The 18373-nt window shown below is 43.6% G+C and overlaps 1 long non-coding RNA gene across 1 annotated transcript in view; it reads left to right on the top strand.

Annotated features, from left to right (window-relative positions):
• Positions 1 to 202: 202 nt before the first annotated feature.
• LOC146359218 (uncharacterized) overlaps positions 203 to 18373 on the top strand; it is a 38927-nt gene continuing 20756 nt past the window's right edge. The window contains exon 1 of the long non-coding RNA XR_014787209.1: positions 203 to 258. This is a non-coding gene — a long non-coding RNA (uncharacterized LOC146359218). The remainder of the gene's footprint in view (positions 259 to 18373) is intronic.

An 18373-nucleotide genomic window follows, 5' to 3' on the forward strand; every position in this document is an offset into this window, starting at 1 on the left:
TTAAGATTTCTTGTGTTTTTAAGATTTCTTGTTGTGTTTTGTAAGCAGGCTTTGAAGTTCAGTGGCAAGGATGCTACTGAAATTAATAAATGAACTTGTCAGGCTGTCAGAAGGGGCCTGGTCGAAGGAGCTCAACACAACCTGCCTGCAGGCTCCGGTGAATTTATCACAATATCTCTGAGAAGCATTTCTACTCTGTTTCATCTTGCAGCTGGGCAAAGAATGGCTCTCTGTTTCCAGGACATAAGGAAGTGTGAAGTGAGTAAACAGGGTGAGCAAATGGGGGGTGGAGGAGTTTTGGATGGGATTGCTCTAAGAGGCAAAGTGGGGGTGGAGTTGTAGTTTTTGAGAGTGTTTTGTCACTTGTTTGAAGGGGTTTCCCACCTTCAAACTGCTTCCCCCCATTCAAACATGGGGTGGAACTCTTATCAGCCAGGAAGGACCTGGGTCTAATGAACAAGTCGCTGGTCTCACTCCTCCAAGCAACTTGTCCACATCCTCAGGTTGAACAAATTGAAACTCATCCATCAAAAACTCATCCATTGCCTCAGTTATCTCACCAGAAACCACCCTCAATCAGAAATCCAGATCTAAGTGGATACAAGCCATTTTATTAGCAACATGTTTTGCAAATTCATCACAATGAGTTTCTGGGTTCTGATTTTTGAGCTGGGTCTGTGACATGTTTGAAGTTTTTTTCTTCAAGTTGCCCCCCCCAATCTGCTTTACCCCCCTCCAGGTAGAACTGCCCCCTCCCAGCAAAACTTTCTCCAGTCCTATACGCTATGCTACACTACACTACGCTACACACACCACCCCATGGTCACTGGTCTTCAAGCTCCTCAAGCCTACCAGACAGCAGCAGGGTTCCTTTCCTTTCCTTTCCTTTCCTTTCCTTTCCTTTCCTTTCCTTTCCTTTCCTTTCCTTTCCTTTCCTTTCCTTTCCTTTCCTTTCCTTTCCTTTCCTTTCCTTTCCCTTCCTTAAAAGCAGTATTTTATCAAGCTGGCTGGGCATATTGGAAAGCAGAGCTCCAGCTACCCCACCTGCTTCCTTCCCTCTATGAATACCCCTCGGCTTATGTGGGGCCAGAGGTATGCTAGGGAAGGGAAGAGAAGGAAGGAGGCAGCATGGCTGGAAGCCAGAGCTCCGCTTTTCAGCTGCCCAAAGTAAAAAAAAAAGTTTTAAAAAGTTGTTTACATTATTTTTAAAAAATTAGAAGGCAAAGGAGAGTGTCTGGTGGTGCCTAGGGGCACCACATTACCGACCCCAGGTGTAGGGCTTTTCTAGAGGCTTTTAACCTGCTACTTTACTGCTGCTTCTGCTTCTTTGTGGGATTAAGGTAGAATCTGTACACCCAGGGGGTGCCTTCTCTGCCTTTCTGTACGTTCTGCCACATACCTCTAGGTGGTGCTGTGGTATAGCAGAATTGCACAACTACACTAGCACTTCATTCCACCATTCCTCAAATGCTGGTGTTTTCCCAGTCTACCTCCCCCCCGCCCCTGCACACACACACTTGAAAACCATGGGAGAGGTCCTCGAGGATGAAGACATTATCTAAAGCATCCACAAACTACTGTGAGTGAGGAATGGCAAGTGTACAATCAAAAGCCTTTTCTAGAAAAGCCCATAGAAAGGTAGTTTATCAAAAGTGCAGATGCTACAAAGCTAGGATGGACAGCCATCATGATAGATGACAGGATCAAGCTTCAAAAGGATCTTGACAGGCTGGAACTTTGGGCTGAAACTAACTAACTGACTAACTAACTAACTGTGTCTTTAGTTATGTCTGATAGTTCAATGTTGTTTTTAATTATATGTTATTTGTGTATATTGTTTGTGTGCTTTTTTGCGCTTTTTTGTAAATGGCTTTTAAACTTTTTATATTGTATTTAATGTTTTAACTTTAGTAAACTGCATAGAGAGCTTCGGCTATGGGGCAGTATAGAAATGCAAATAATAATAATAATAATAATAATAATAAATGAAATTAAACAGGTACCCAAAAAATCAAGCATAGCGCAAGTATAGGATGGGAGAAACTTGGTTTGGAAATATTTATGTGAAAAGGACCTAAATGAGTGGATCACAAGCTGAGTATGAGCCAGCAATGCGATACAGCTGCTAAAAAGCTAATGTAGTCTGCTGCAGAAGCATGGTAACCAGGTCAAGGGAAGTAATAGTTCTGCTCTATTCTGGATTAGGACATATTGGGAGTATTGTGTCCAGTTCTGGATGCCACATTTTAAGAAGGATATTGACAAACTGGAACATGTTCAGTGAAGAATGACCAAGCTGGTGAGGGGTCTGGAAACTAAGACATTTGAGGAATGGTTGAAAGAGTTGGTATGTTTAGATGGGAATAGAGAAGATTAAGGGGAGACATGATAGCAGTCTTCAAATATCTGAAAGGCTGTCATGCAGAAAACTGAGCAGATTTGTTCTCTGTTGCTCCAGAGGGCAGGACTAAAAACAATGCTTGGAAGTTACATGGAAGCAGATTTTGGCTAAACACTAGGAGAAACTAACAGAGAGGGCTATTTGGCAGTGGAATAAACTGTCTTGGGAGGTGGTGGGTTCTGCTTTGCTGGAGGTATTTCAGCAGAGGCTGCATGGCCATGTGTCTGGGATGCTGTAGCTGCATTCTCCATTGCAGAGCCTGCATTGAGCAGGGGGTTGGACTAGATGATCTCTAAGATACCTTCCAACTCTTTAATTCTATGATATTTGTTCAGACATATAATTTGCCTTCACATAAAATATGGAGACATTTTGTCTACTTATTATGGACAGAGAGCTCCCTATGGCAACATATGAAGAGTCCATACACTTAGCAACAGGTGGCAACTTGTCAGGGTGGTGGGTGGGAGGACAGAAAGAAAGAGGAATTACATTGCCATAAGGTGATTGGGTAGCCTGAACTCTAATTAAATGTTTAAATGTTTATTGTTTTAAGTGTGATGTTAGCCACCTTGGACTCCTTCTTTTTAAAGGAAAGACAGGGTATAAATATTTTAAATAAATAAAAGCCACCTTTGATGGGATTTTCATAGACTTGAGCTTTGAAAGGGAGGCTGCAGTTTTACGGACTGGAACTTATTTCATCAGGTGCATGAAGTGTTGTCCTTTTTTGGCAGATGAGTATATTGATAAATGTGCATACATACATGGGCATAGAGAAAAAAGTCTCATACACACACATATACACACATACACAATTATATACATTTTTCCTCTATACCCATAGATGTATATATGTTACCTATATAGATGTATACATCTGCTAACTGAAGATAACACTTTATGCATATGATGAAGTGGGATTTAGTTCATCAGTGCTTATGCTATGACATGTTAGTCTTTAATGTGCCCTAAGACCCTTTATTTTCTGTTTGCTGTAAAAGACTTATCTCAGGTACCCCTCTGAAATTGATCAATTATACCAGGGTTGTGGAAACTCTGGCCTGCGGAGATTCCCTCCCAGGCCCTGACCCCTCTCCTCTAGGAATCCCTACTGTTGTCTCTTATCACTGATCAGAGATAACAGTAGGGATTTCCCTTCAGACACTACTCGAAGAGGAATCCCTGTTGTTATCTCCGATCATGGATTGGAGATAACAGTGGGGATTTCACTTGGTGTGCTGCTTACTGTCCCAATTAGGGTAACATGTGGCATGCGTAGCAGGCGTGTGCTTCTCCAAGCACCAGCCGAGTCCCTTTGTATGCCGCTTGTCCAATTGGGATGGCACGTGAAGTGGCATTCCCGCTGTTATCTCCAATTAGGGATTGGTGATAAATAGTGGGAATTCCCTTCACTCGCCTTCCTCACTGGGATGCTGATCGGGTGTGAAGCAGGCATGTGACTTGGCTGGTTCTTGGAGGAGGAGCTCTCCCATGCATTGGCGGAGTCTCTTTCTCCATGCAGAGAGAAGCATGGAGCTCTGTGCCTCTCTCTGCACAGAGATAGCTAAACTGGGCATTGCCTCCTGACATCACCCAGCCCATCAGATTAGTCCCAGGAGGAAATCCGGCCCCTGGGACCAAAAGGTTCCCCATTCCTGAGTTATACCATTACATTTTGGGTTACAAGCCTTTCCCAGCGAAGAGGATCACAAATCCCCCCGCCTGCCCGACAAAGCCTCAGATATCAGTACAGAAGTGGCCATGTCCATACAGAACCATTATTTGTAGTGGTGCTTGTCACTGTAACTGATCCAGTCCTTGCGTAAATTCAATTGTTTTCAATTTATATATTAGTTCTGTGCTAGCTGTTTTTCTCACTGGAAGAGAATGCCTGCTGTTGCATGTGCACTTTATCAAATTAACGTACCCGCCACTGTTTCATGTAGCATATTGCATTATTTGCTACACTTCACTTCCTGGCATTCTTTCATTCTATGGAAACACTGAACAGGGTACTGCATCAGTTAAAATATGTTGTGCACTGTCTGGGATTTGTTTATCTTTGTATTTTTTGATACTTAACCTTATGGCTCAGGAACTGTTATGTGCTCAATTAACTCTGGCTTATGTGCTCTCTGCACTTTAAGACTGTAGTGTTCTTGCTCTGGGAAAAAAAAGTTGAGCACAAAACTCTGGTTGTCTTGGGCACAATAGACTAAACAGCAGTCTGCTGGTGCATTATTTTATCATGGGTCAAAAGAGAACAGATGTAGCTACCAAGTATAGGGTCAAAAGGGGACATACTCTGTTACTGAATAAAGTGGTAGTGTACCCAGTCTCAATGCTGAATCATCCCCTGGAATGTTGCAGTGGGACTGTTAAAATAATCTGTATTCTTTTTGACTAACCACCTGCAATAATTGTAGGTTTATGTTAAATGCTCTCAGGAAATCCATAATGTTAAGCACCACTAATTTCTTTTGGCTGAGGATCGCTATTGCAAGTTCAGAGCAATACATGCACAGTATGGAAAGTTGCAATAGAAAATCTATATGTTGTTTTTTTCTTTCTGTCATAATTCTTTTTCTTGACTTTATCAGCAGGATATAAAAATAAAATGAATAAAGAAGAACACAATGGATTGCATCCAATGGTATCACTGTGCTAACAGAAGAATGTCCATAAAGATAACCAGAAGCGGGGTGATTTCCTCTCCTCCCACAGCTTCCTGCACAACCTCAAAATCTCCTCCAGAGGGCTGGGAAATTGTCCAGAGCAGATTTTTGGGCAACGTGGAGGGCTGCAGGGAGGGGACAGGAAGAAAGTCCTGTCATGCTAGTGGACATCCACTAGCATGCTATTAGAATTAACCCAATGAATCAACATAAACTAACCCCCACCACCACCTCAGTTAAGTCTCCACTTGCCAGAGTCATACAATGAAAATTTCTACATGAGGCTTTTATTGCACACTTGTCACGGAAGCTTGTGGGTTCTTTACATAACCTCGTCAACCTCCAGGGTGTCTCCTCTGCTTTCTGACCTTCATCTCACTTTTAAAAAGATCAGAGATAACCCAATAAGGAACGTAAATCCGAGATATTGGATGTGTGTAACTGTGCAGTTCTGCTTTGACCACTGTGCCATCTAGTGGCTGTAAAATAAAACATATAGAACTTGCCAAGAAAGGAATTCCCCAATTCAAAGCACATGTCTGATCGTGTAAAGGAGCCGATCAAAATCCTGCAAAAGAATCTGGAAGCAGAAGCCCTGATAAAAATGCAGGATTTAAGCCTCTTGTGATGAAGCTCAGTGTGTTCCAGAGCTGGAACATATCATGGAGTACCCTACTTGGGCCATGAAGGGACATTAATAATTAAAACATATTAAGGATATTGCTAACCCCCTACCCACCCATGCAGTGCCAGCTCTTTGGCAAGACACCCTCAATGGGCCCCCTCCCGCAGTGAGTCTACCTTCTCACTGTCATTGTCACCAGCTGCTATTGCTACTCCCCCTCCTCCCCATCACTGTGATCCTGTGCTTGTTTGACAGAGAAAGAGAGAGTGAGAGTGAATGAGCAAGTAGGCGTGGCATCTACTCCTCCTCTTCCTCACCACCACCATTGTCTGGGCCAGAGTGAGAGACAGATGAACAAGCAGGTTGCAATGGTGAAGAGGAGGAGCAACTCCAGGGGGCTTTTGTCAGTGGGCCCCTGCTGGGGTGCGGGCTCTTGGCAGGTGCCCAACTATGCCTACCCGTGACTCTGGCCCCACACCCATGACAGAAGATCTAAGGCACGCAAAACTTTCTCATCACAGACCCTATATTATAAATGGGAGCCCTGCTGGCCCATGGGCTTCTCATGGGAAGTGGCATAGCTTATCAGTTTCAGTTGCTGAAGTGGAAGCAATAGTTTATGTCCCTGATGTTAAAGCTGTATCCTTTAAGTGGCAAGTAGGACATGGTGATGGTCTGCTCTGCCCCACTTGCAGAAAGACATCCAATGGTCCCAGCTCCTGGTGCAATGAACAGCTGCTAAAATATCGTAGTGGGCTGTGTTGCTGATCTTCTCCCATCCAGTCCTTTAAAACAGGACAGGGCAGACTTCAGGCTTGCAGGATCTACTTTGGTTTTTACTAGAACCCTGTGGTTCATTAACTGGAGATGCAGATGCAAAATGGTGGCTCAGGGGGCAGAGACAGTTACCTCCTGCACTCCATGAGCCGTGCACTGGGATGACTTGCATACACAATACCTAACTCTACATCTGAGTTAGTACAGATCAGGGATTCTTACATTTAGACCTAAAAATTGCTGTTAAACAGTTTGGAGTTGGAGACCCTTGATGATCCACTACAAAGCACCCAGAGATCTACCAGTAGATCCCGAACTACCTTCTGCCTGTCCCTGCTTTAAAAGTGACAACTGTAGCCCCCTTGACAGTGTGGGAGCAGGTTGCCCATGATGCAATCCCAAGTGGCTACAGCACACTAATGAATATGGGTGGGGCCAATTGGCCACACCCACACAGTGTTGGTACTCTCACTCCTTCCATGGTCACATGGGAAGTGGTTCCAGTGCTGCTGCTGCTGCTGTGTGAATGTGGGTGGGCGGGCCACTGGAGACATACAGGGGGAAATGGAGAAGTGCTGATTCAACAGTGTTGATGTCCAAATGGTGGACCAACTGCTCAGAGAGCTTTAGCTATTTTGTGGTATAGAAATGCAGGAAATAAATATTTTGGGCTGGGGCCTTTATTTATGTATTTATGTATTTATTTATTTATAACATTTCTCTCCCGCCCTATATCATTAAGATCTCAGGGTGGCATACAGATAAAATCAATGTAAACATATAAAACAATAAATAATTTAAACACCTAAAACATATTAAACTATTAAACAAGCTAAAACCAGTTAAAATCTAAAACAATAAAACAGTTAAAACAATGTGCTAGGGAATGCATTTAGCCCTCAAAGGCTTTGGTAAAAAGCCATGTTTTTACTTGGCGCCGAAACAAGACCAATGTCTGCGTCAATCAGGCCTCCAAGGGGAGGGCATTCCACAACTGGGGTGCCACAGCAGAGAAGGCCCTCTCCCACGTCCCACCATAGTGTATGTCTCGTACTTAATAACAGAGAGGAAACAAGTTGAGGCAGGAAAAATCACATCCTTTTGGAATTTACCACCTGGAAAGATTGCTTCATGGTAAGCTTGAAGCCCTAGTAGTTTGTAGGTTCCAGCCTTGAAATCCAGTTTTAAAGCGCTGACTTGGTATTCTAAAGTGTATTGCAGCATAGAAAATTTATTTCTGCCTTTCTTATCTATGACTTTCTTTACACCTGGCATTTTATCCCACTACAAACTGTTCCTTTTGATTCTGGATCCTTTCCGGGATTCAGACTGGTCCTGTATACAGGCATCTCTCATAGCACTTTCCTCCGCTCTATAATTTTTATGGAAAAATCAGGAAAGAAGGCAGATCATTGGTTCCTGTAACATGATTGATGTCTCTTCCTGTCCCCCAACTCCTCTGCAGCAGGAGGGCAGCAGGAGGGAAGTCAGAAGCCCTTCTAGTGACTTTAAAGGTGGAGGAAATCAAAGGAGCACCTCCCTCCCTCCCTGGCATGTGTGCAAAGGAGCAAGGGTGGGTGGGGGAGTCTTGCTTTCATCTCTTAACTTGTGCTGTACTGTTTCCTCGCAGCCCCCAGGAAAGCTATGACTGATTTCTGAGTAGACATAAGATTACACTGTAGGTCTGCAACCCTCGGCACACTTACTTGGAAGTAAGCCCCATTGAACTTAATGGGGTGCTCTGAATCGACAGAGGACGTTGATTCTGAGCTTGGTGGGGTGGGGGATCAGATCTGTCTCCCTTTGTTGCAGGGAGGCATTTTACCCTCTTCTCCCTCCAATCTAGAAATGTGCTCAAGCATTTACATGGCAGGCATGGAGAGAGCGCAGCCCACAGCCAATCAGACCCAGTGGTTTCTTCCGCTATTGGAGAATTTCACGGGGAGGTCATGGCACTCCTGTTCTGTGGGCTGGAAAAAAATACCACATTTTTTGCGGAAAACACGGGACAGGCTGGGGGAAATGGCAGGAGATGCCCCGGAGGTTTACGGCGTCATCTAAAGAGCCCGCAAACTTCCGTGAGAGAGCCATCTCAACAGCAGGATAAAAGCTCCATGTGAAGAAGCCCTAAGTCTCTAAGAATTGACATTTCAGTCGATTCTTACTAGCTGTATGTATTCACCTTTTCAGGAATAATCAAACAGCACTGAGCAAAGTGACCTTGATGTCTTTGACACTATCATCACACCAAGCCCTTATCACCTCAAACTGTTGTCCAGAATCGGCAGTTGCAGCTAGCCCTCGTACCACTTTTCAAATATTTGTGGGAGCAATGAGAGTCTTGCAGTGCACCCTTCCCTAGGACCAACCAGCTGGCAAACCTTTTTAGTCATGCACCTGCAGTGCAAGCACTACACTTTTGACAGCATGTCATGGGTAAAGCTGTGATCTCAGGCAAATAGCCTGCAATCTAAACAGTCATTTATAGGCCAATTCTATTGCCTGAAATTTCTTTGAATCACTTAATGACACAATATGATCGCTTCTGTTGAAAGAGTACTTGGAATAAATCAGGAAGGGACCAGTGTGAAGAGTGGCTAATGTTATATATATATAGGCCGTTTGAGTGTACCTGGCTTGAGTAAAAACAAAATAGAAAAATGAGAAAAAGTACCTATTGATGCAGGACCCAATGGTGAGATGTTCTTGATTTCTGAAATCAGCTACGGCAGTCTTTACCAAGGAATTGTCTTTCAATTCTCATTCACATATTCCATTCTGATGTGATAATGCCATAAGGAGGGTCAATAGGCACCCCCACATAGTGAATCTCTCTCTCTCTATAACATTCTGGATATCTGCCCTGCCTTCTATGGGTTGGATCCAGAACTGTCATTTGGCCAGTGGGAAGATACCACTTGTTGAACAGGACTTTGCCACCCTCTCTTCACCCTTGCAACCCACAGCCCAAACACCCTCCACATCTGCTCTAGAGGGCTGTGGGTCTTTCCAGAGCAGATTTAGAGAGTGCCTAGGAGGCTGCAAAGGGGAGGAGAGGGCAGGGAAGGACCATTTTGCCAGTGGTTTCCTTCTGCTGGAAGAATGACAGTTCTAAATCCAACCCTACAATTCCTTAAGTTATGGTCAATACCAGATCTTAGCACATGGAAGGTGAGATAATGTTTTCATCTGTTTTTCTCCTCTGTGGAACATATTCTAGCTTTGTAAGGGTGGAACTATATGTTACCTGAAAAATGTAAGCTCCCAGAAACCACAATTGTTGAGGTAATACGAATAGAAGGAAAGACATTTGAAGGGGAGTATTAGTGGGTAGGCTGGAGGGGTTCTTCCCCATGCTTATTTTGTTCTCTCCCGTAGCCCTGACTGTGTTGTGTTCAGCCATGAATTACTTCCAGTTTCTCAGGCCACCCGGGAAAATACATGTTTAAGAACAGCTTCGGAGTATTGGCAGGGGAGAATCAGTGGGGAAGGGAAGGGGCTAAGCACCCCTCTGCTGTCAAACAATCCCCCCTCTACATACACATTTGTCTTTTGAAGTAAACATGGGTTGGGGTCTTCTTCACAGTATACACTAGCACACTTATTTACAGGAACCTAGACATTTTCCTTGAGCAAATACTATGTGTCCCTGGATTCATTTGCTGGAGCTGCTGAGAGTCAGGGGAAAAGTGAAAATAAAATTCTTTTGCATCTTTGATGTGATCAAGTGGTGGCAGCGGGTACCTTCTTATAAGGCTCCCAAGCAGAGGTTAATAGTAGGGTGGCCATAAGTTCCTTTTAACAGGGGACAGTCCTCCATTTGAAGGGCTGCCCAGAAGACTCTCCTCTATGTTGATAGGTGTTCTCTATTTGAAGAGCTGTCCAGTCCAACTTCGGTTTAAAGATAAAGCACCATCAGAAGGTAAAGCTGGGCCTTGAAGTTGCCCATGGACAGCAAGGCACACAGGTCCCCTGGTCACAGTCTTCTACACTGGACTGTATTTCTATTTAAATAATAATAATAATAATAATAATAATAATAATAATAATAATTTTCTAAATTTGCATGTGTACACTTTTTTGGTGATTCATTAGTGGCCACCCAAGTTAGTGGTGAGGCAGAGCTGTTGACAACAGTCTTATCTCTTATAGCAATGCCTCCCAAGCAAGAGCTCCTTATATGTGAATTCTAGGGCATATCCTCAGTGAAGACTCCAAGGTGCTTGGCCAGCATGCTGTGTGAATTGAGCATGCATCCTACAACATGCCCCAGAATCTTCTGAGACATGCAAGGGACTTGTGGAGAGGGACTCCTCAAGTTAGAAAGTCTGAGAACCTCTGAAATCAGGCATGGGCAACTTGTAACCACCAAGCTGAATGCAATGCAACAGCAATGTATTTTGACTAGCCAAGTGCCTGACAGCCTGGCTGCTTTTGTGGTTCCAGGCAAGTAGCAAAGCAGGGAGATATATCGAGCCCCAGGTGTGCCACCAAACTTGGCTAGTGGTCTGTATTTGTCTTGGTGGGTCACAGGTTGTGCAGGCTTGTTCTAGAGAATATTCAGTTTTGAATATTGTTCACAGGCTTTGAAAAACCAGCTAATAAGAAAATGACCTAAAACAAGCATGATTATGAATCGGGAAGAAACATGAGTGTTTGTACTGTGGTTGGTTGGTGGACTAGATGCCTTGTCACTCTGTTAAGGATTGTCCGGTAGTTGTGTAAAGACTTTCAGACTGAACAGAAGAGCATAGCTTGGTTAAGGTCCTTTGAAACTCAGCTCAGATTGTTTGCCTGGACTGTCTGCTGTGCTGAATGTCTTGTTTCAGCAACAACTGCATATTTCTCTTGACACCAGAATTTCTCTCTTATGACCTTGGGCAGTTGAGATATTTTTCTGCAGCCAAGGTTGAGACCCAGGCACGCATTTCGGCACTCATGTGAGAAACACAGTCTTGTTGTAATGCCCCTAGAAAAGAATGACTGCGGATGGCCAGGAATTATATTTGCATATCAGTTTGAGTTTTATGCAATCGTGAACCAAACGCTTTTACCAAAGTTAAATTAATAAGAATCACTGTGGCCTAAAACATGTATTATTCCTATGAGAATAGACTGTGGTGGTATTAGCAAGCTGGTTAACCATTCTTGCAGCAGTGCATTTTTCTGCGAGTACCAGCTATAAACTATACTTCCATGTGTGTTTGTGTGTATCTATGTATGTGTCTGTGTTCAGTCACTACCAATGTGGGTCCTGCCTCGAAAACAGAGCACTCCTGGACTTTTATCAAAAACAGGAGAATGCTTTATTTTACAGGTAACAGGATCACAATATTTTGGGTGATAAGGGGATAATAAAACAACTAGTATAACAACAGCAGCATGCAAATCTCTTATGAGCAAAATAGAAAGACCACTATGGCCGAGTTTGGACGATGAGTGGGGGAAACAACGCAGTATGTTTCCCTTGCGTGTGCTGGGCCCCATCTACATGGGAGTTTTACTCCAGTTCTACTGCACCTCAAAGACGATCATGGCACATGACATGTGCCCCTTGCCATAGGAAGCATGGATTTTCATGCCACAAAACCTGCTTTTTGCAAATTGGTTTTGTGATGGATTTTCCCGTTGTGGCGGCTTCAGTGCAGTTTGGGAGTCTATGTGTCCTCAACCGGCTTCGGCGTGGGCTGGGGGGAGCACCGCTGATTGGTGGAAGGGAAAGTTGCATCATGAAAGGGTGGACACGAGGAGAGGAGTGGCTAAACATGTCTATTCAGAAGTAACTCATTGCCTTCAATTGCACTTTACCGACTACAGGAGCAGAGAGGGGGTGGGAGAATCCCGTTGCCTGTTGTTTAGATCTCTGGACCTGCGAATGTGCACATAACTTTAATGAGTTTAAAAGGTGATCGCCCCCAAGTGACCCTTACTCCTACCGAGAAAGGGTGAGCATGAGGAGAGGGATGGGTTAAACATGTCTATTTGGAAATATCTCAGTGCCTTCAATTGCACTTCACTGAGCACAGGAGAGGGGCGAGGGGCGAGGAGCAAGCCTCATTCGCTGCACTGCACTTACGTAGTCACAGTCGATGATGTTCTGTTCAATCTGAGGGACTCTGCCCACCCAACCCTGAACTAATGTGGTTTCAGGTGCTGTTTGCCCCATGAAAGCAGGGTTTTAAAATGTATACACCACTTTACTGGCTATGTATGCCATGGCAGGAGCAAATTCACATTCATGAAAATCAAATGGAATTGCATCATAAATTGCATCCGTATAGATGGGCCTCCGGTCGCACAACCAGCATTTCCCTGATTACCTGCGCTGAGTCGTGGGTTGCTGTGTTGTCCAAACCTGGTCTATAGCTCCCAAATCCCTTATCACATCTCCTAATGGACATTTATCTCCCATCATCACATTATCTTCTGTCTCCCAGGTAAACAGCCACACTCACTCCAATTCACATACCCAACTGGGCATGCAACTAATGTTCCCTAATCAGCAAATAATCCACTCAGGGGCATGAAGTCTATGAGCTAGAGCAGGGGCAGGGAGGGAGAGTGGGATTGGTTGATTCCACTTTGGAGGGACTTGGTTTTTTTTAATGAGCTCTGGATCCCTAGTGAGGGAAAATAGGTGATAGCTTTGCTTTACTCTTGGCCTTTTCTGTATTTTCCCCACATTTTGTATCATACCCCTGACTCTACCAATAACTAGAATTCTACAGTTGTGCCAGGTGTTTCTCTCTCTCTCAATCTTCTATAACGTCTTTATTGGTTAAGTCAGGACATTCAAATTAAGAGCTGAGATGGTCAATCACTTGTGATTTTAGCAAACAGCATTCAGTAATCCTCACTGGTTTGCCATTGGACACTTCTCTATTTTAATATACCTTAAATCTGTTTTCTGAGCACTTGTTCTTAACTAAAAAGTTAATCAAAATAGCTCAACTAATTTCATAAGAAGTTATTAGTGCACTTTATATTGAGTAGTATTTCAGGATAAATGCAAGACCTTTTGTAATTCTCACAGTGCTTTATTTACCATTTCTGGGCACAGCTGTTGTTCAAACAGATGGAGAGGATCTGAGGATGCCCACCCTAATACAGAGGACCCTGTTGCTCCAAAGGCCCCCTGTGGGAGCGAAGGGGTTTGCCCCCAGATGGTACCTATTTGGGTGCAGCCTTAGAATGCAGCGCGTGTGCAAACAGATGGAGACAATAATCTCCATCTATTTGAGGAAGGCTACATTCCAAAGCTGTACCCCAAACAACACTAGATAAAACAACTTTGTTGATATTTTAGTGGAGTTCCTCTGATGCTGTTGAAATCTGTGGTGAAGCACCCAGATGATTAGGAGTATTAACCTACTATATGAAGGTTCTGGCTCTGTGTCATCACCATGATGTGGCCAAGGAGGCTGTGACGGCCCTCCCTGGGTTCTACCTTCTCCAGCTTCCACCTGATGAAACTGAGAAGAAAACCCCCTCAGGATGTCTGCCTCCACTGGGTCAGTTGTCCTCACTGACACACACAGCTTCAGCCCCTTTTACTCTCTGGGTTAAAGAGACACTCAGTATGACTAATTGGTTCCCTCTACCGCTAGAGGAGAAGTAACAAGGAAATAAGTTTTTCTAATGGTAGCACAATAAGAGAAACACATGGGATGTTGTAGTCAAAAACAAACAAATAGAATTTATTTAACACAAGAAGAGTTATATATTATTAATATTAATTAATCAATGTTTGGTCCTAACCTACCTACCTATTCTACCACTTCTAAATCCTATTCCCCAAACCTCACTGACTACACCAGCCTAAAATCCTGCATTTAAATGGGGCTTTCTGCTTCTGTTTTAAATGCAGGATCACAACAACTCCCTTTTTCACCTGCTTCCTTTCCCCACTCCCCTTTCCCCCTCCTTCTCCCCATATCTGAGTCTCCCCATATCTTTCATTGATCTCGCGCCTCTTGTTGCCGCTTTTCCTCTTTTCATGGAGGGAACTCAAGCAGAACACAATGAGGTAATTTGGTAGCTCATTATCTGCAATCTATCAGAACAAAGGGCATTTAGTGCAGGAGGGTCACATGTGTAAAGAGCCCGCAAACAAACGTCCATGAAGGAGCAATCTGAGGCCCTATCTGTCCTCTGTCAGTTCATTCCTTTTATAACCTCAGAATCCTCACACACACACACCCCACACACACCTCCCACCTTTCACTCACCCCCTAACACTCTATTAACCCTATGTTACCTGGGTCACATTTAACAATGCAAACACACATATTTATATAACAGGCATATGTTGCAGAGACCCTGTCTACTTTCAGAGCGATTGCCCTCCGACTGCTTTTCACATTCTTCTTCACGTTTTTCAGCTTGCTCATTATGGAAATTCATCATTGGTGGGTTGGTGTCAAGTCTTTCAGGTTTGAGTGTGGCATAATCTCCTACTTCATATGCCTTCATCAGGTCAAAGGTGTCCCCTGCCCTCAAGAAGCAGTGTTCACTCTTTAAATAGCGAGATCATGCATATCAGTGAAGGGATTGACCCAGGTTTGAAGTGGACTTGCAACTGAAGATACTGCATCCTCATCTTTTCAACTCTGGGATTGTGGAGCTCTGTTTGATGAAAATCTGGTTTATTGCTCTGCACTGTTTCTCTGATCTGATCCAGGAAAGCACTTTTGTGCTCTCCTGTTGTGTAATATGTCTGCACCGCACCTGATTTTAGGCTGAACCTTGATGTATACTTGAGTTGGTGTATTTTTTTGTTTACTGACTATTCAATGATTTAGTCAATAGGAATGGATTTCTGCCAAACAGGTCACTGAATCTATGAAGCTTAGATACACCTCAGGGTGTTTCACTGCAAGCATTTTATCTCTGAACATTTTGGCTGGCAAGTACTGAGCATAGTTAATTTGCCAAAAGCATAAAAGCAGGAGTTCATGGATCATATGGCAAAAAGGCATAACTGCCAATTGCTTTTTCAGGAAGTATACAGCAAGGTCAGCAGACATTTTCAGCTGTGTCCACATCCAAAAACTGACAGATGTCCATTATACACAGGGTTGTACGCAACCCTGACTATCCACCAGCAGAATGAAAACTGCTGGTGGAATGGTTTCCTGCTCCCCTCTGCAGCCCTCCCCCATACACTGTCTAAATGTGTTTCAGAGGGCTGGTGGACTCTCCGGAGGTTTGGAAGGCATGTGGGGGCTGCAGGGAGGAAGAGAGCAATGGGAAGTCCACTCATGTGATGTTGAATTTAAGCCACAATTGTGTATTGTAATTGTATGACTGTACACCCTGTCTTCAAGAACTCGTTACAGAGCCTTCTGCAATGATGCCTACTTTTTAAGGTCATGAAGGCCAGCATCCTGATGTCCTTTTACATAAATTGGCAAGTTATTGCAGATGGTATCAAATGGGCCCAATCAACGGATGATATTGGCATACCATTTTTTTTTTGAGTTTCCAGGCCATTTCTGCTGCTTAGGCACACAGAGCTTGATTTGTGGTTGGCCACGCAGAACTTGACCCATGGTGTGCTGCTTGGGTGCACAGAGCCTGGCCTCCCAGAGCTTGTCCCACTCCTCTTGGATGGACTTGGAAATGAACTGAGTTATTTCCCCTGCAAATAGTTCATCTTGCTAGCAATCCAAGGCTCAGAAAATAAACCTCACCAGTCATCCTGATCCACAAAATGTCTTACTTCTTTCAAAGGCTGCCCCTGCGAAAACTGCTCCTAGGAAGCCCCAAGCCCCATCTCCTGTGGGGAACCCATGGGGTGGGGTTTTAGCTCAAGGCAGCAGTTCTTTCCAAGGCAATCTGGAAAAGCAGCCCCTTTGCGAAAATGGATGGAGATGATTCTTTCCATCTCTTTGTGCAGAGGATGTTTTTGGAAGCTGCTCCTAAAAAACTATTGTGGAACCAGAGTGGGCGGAGACATGTTCACCCTCTGCAGTGGAACCTTGGGTCAACAGGGTTAACAAGGCCACCTTCTAGGGATGGTGCTCTTTGCCATCAGAAGCACTTTATAAAGGGGCACCCTTAGAAAGCAGCTCCCTAGTCCAACAGACACTCGAGTGCAATGGACACAAGCCTTACTCTGTGCTGCCTTCTTTTAGCCTCCCTTCCCCTTCTTTCTCAAGTTGCTAGAATGATAAAGCGGTTAGTGGTAGGGTGCTGTGGGGTGACCCAGGTTCCTCCTTGCCTGCCTATCCTTCTCTTTCAGTTCACTTCTGTACAGGCTTTATAAAATGTACACAGTGTCCCGGTAGCACGGCTGGTGGCCAGTCATGTTGAAATGCTATATCATTCTGGCACTTATGCAGCTTAAACCCCTGCAGCACACTCAGCTGGCTTTGTTTAAATATCTAGGGTGCACCTACTTCTATTTTATTGGTGCATTAATTTTCTGTGACACCTTTGGAACAAACTGGTTCTCAAGGTAACATAGTAAAAAAAAAGGTAGAACAATTAAAAACAGTTAAACAAAGAACGATAAGAAAACACAATAAATCTAAACCACAATTAAAATACAGCAGGTGGCAAATAATTTTTTTTAAGCATTTACCTACTCCAACTCCAGAACTTTAGGAATAAAGTAGTTTTGGCCAGCTTGCTAAATATGAGAAATAAGTCGGCCTGGAGAGTCTCTCCGGAAAAGGAATTCCATAACAAGGCTACTTCTGCTGAAAAAACACTGTTCCTAACCATGAATGCTCTTCCCTCTTTTTCCAGTTGTAGCTTAGCTAGAGCAGAAAATCCTTATACCTAGAGAGGAATGTTTCTTTATGGTGTATTGTAGACAACTCATCAAGTAAAGGTAAAATAACAGCAATATAAAGAGTGCTACTAGGAGCAGGCTGTATCATTGCAGCTGAGGCAATGATATGGCACCATTATATAGCTGGACACTAGAAAGATGAATGTTTAGAAACCTGTTTCTGTCCTTAGGTGTCTGTCTGTGTGCTGTTCAACACAGCTTTTTTTTCTTTTAGTGCTTGTTGTGTGTGAGAGACAATAAAATATATTTAAAAAACCAACAATTAAGAACAACAATGACAGTAAGAAATAATTGCTTTTTTTTCTTGGTAGCTTAGCTAGGGAAGTATATTATTAGTTGCCAATATTTTTGTTTTTCTTTACTATTCACCTGGTACTATATAAACAAAGGCAACATCTCCCCCTAGTCATTTTGGGCTTCTCCATACCAGGCTTTTTATCCCACAACTTTACCGTGGCTTCTGCTTCCAGATTCTTTGTGGGATTAAGATTGGCTCCTTCACATGCACTCCCCCCACCCCTCAGATTGCCTTTATTTGCAAATTCTATATGTTTCATTATACAGCCACTAGATGGCGATAGCGCAACTCCCTCTTTACACAGACAAATTCAAATCCTGTTTTTTATTAGCTTATTATTTCCATTTCAAATAAAGCTGCAGAAATGGTCAGAAAGCATGGGAGATGCCCTGGAAAGTGATGATGTCATGTAAAGGACCCGCAAACTTCCAGGAGTGGCCAATCTTGATCACAGAATAAAACCCCTGTGTGGAGAAGCCCTTTCAATCAGTCAGCTTGAAAAAGACTCTTTTCCATAGCAATCCCAGCCAAGACAACTATTGGTCTTATGCCCAATACAAAGTAGCAAAACCAGGTTTCTAGCCTACTCGGTTACAGTACAAACTCACTCAGAGGTCATTTACAGAATACAAATACTATAAAACTTAAACAAACAGGTAAAAACACAACATGTCTTCACAGTGCTCCACAGCTGTGCCTCGCCCTATATCTTTGACCTAATTTCCCATTATTTTCCTGTTCATGTTGACCTTCACTCTTTCATGTCTACAACCCTCAGGTGGCCCAAAGTCTCCTG

The sequence above is a fragment of the Heloderma suspectum genome, chromosome 1 (assembly GCF_057233095.1).
Source record: "Heloderma suspectum isolate Gila_16-S chromosome 1, 16-S_ref, whole genome shotgun sequence".
Lineage (NCBI taxonomy): Eukaryota > Metazoa > Chordata > Lepidosauria > Squamata > Helodermatidae > Heloderma > Heloderma suspectum.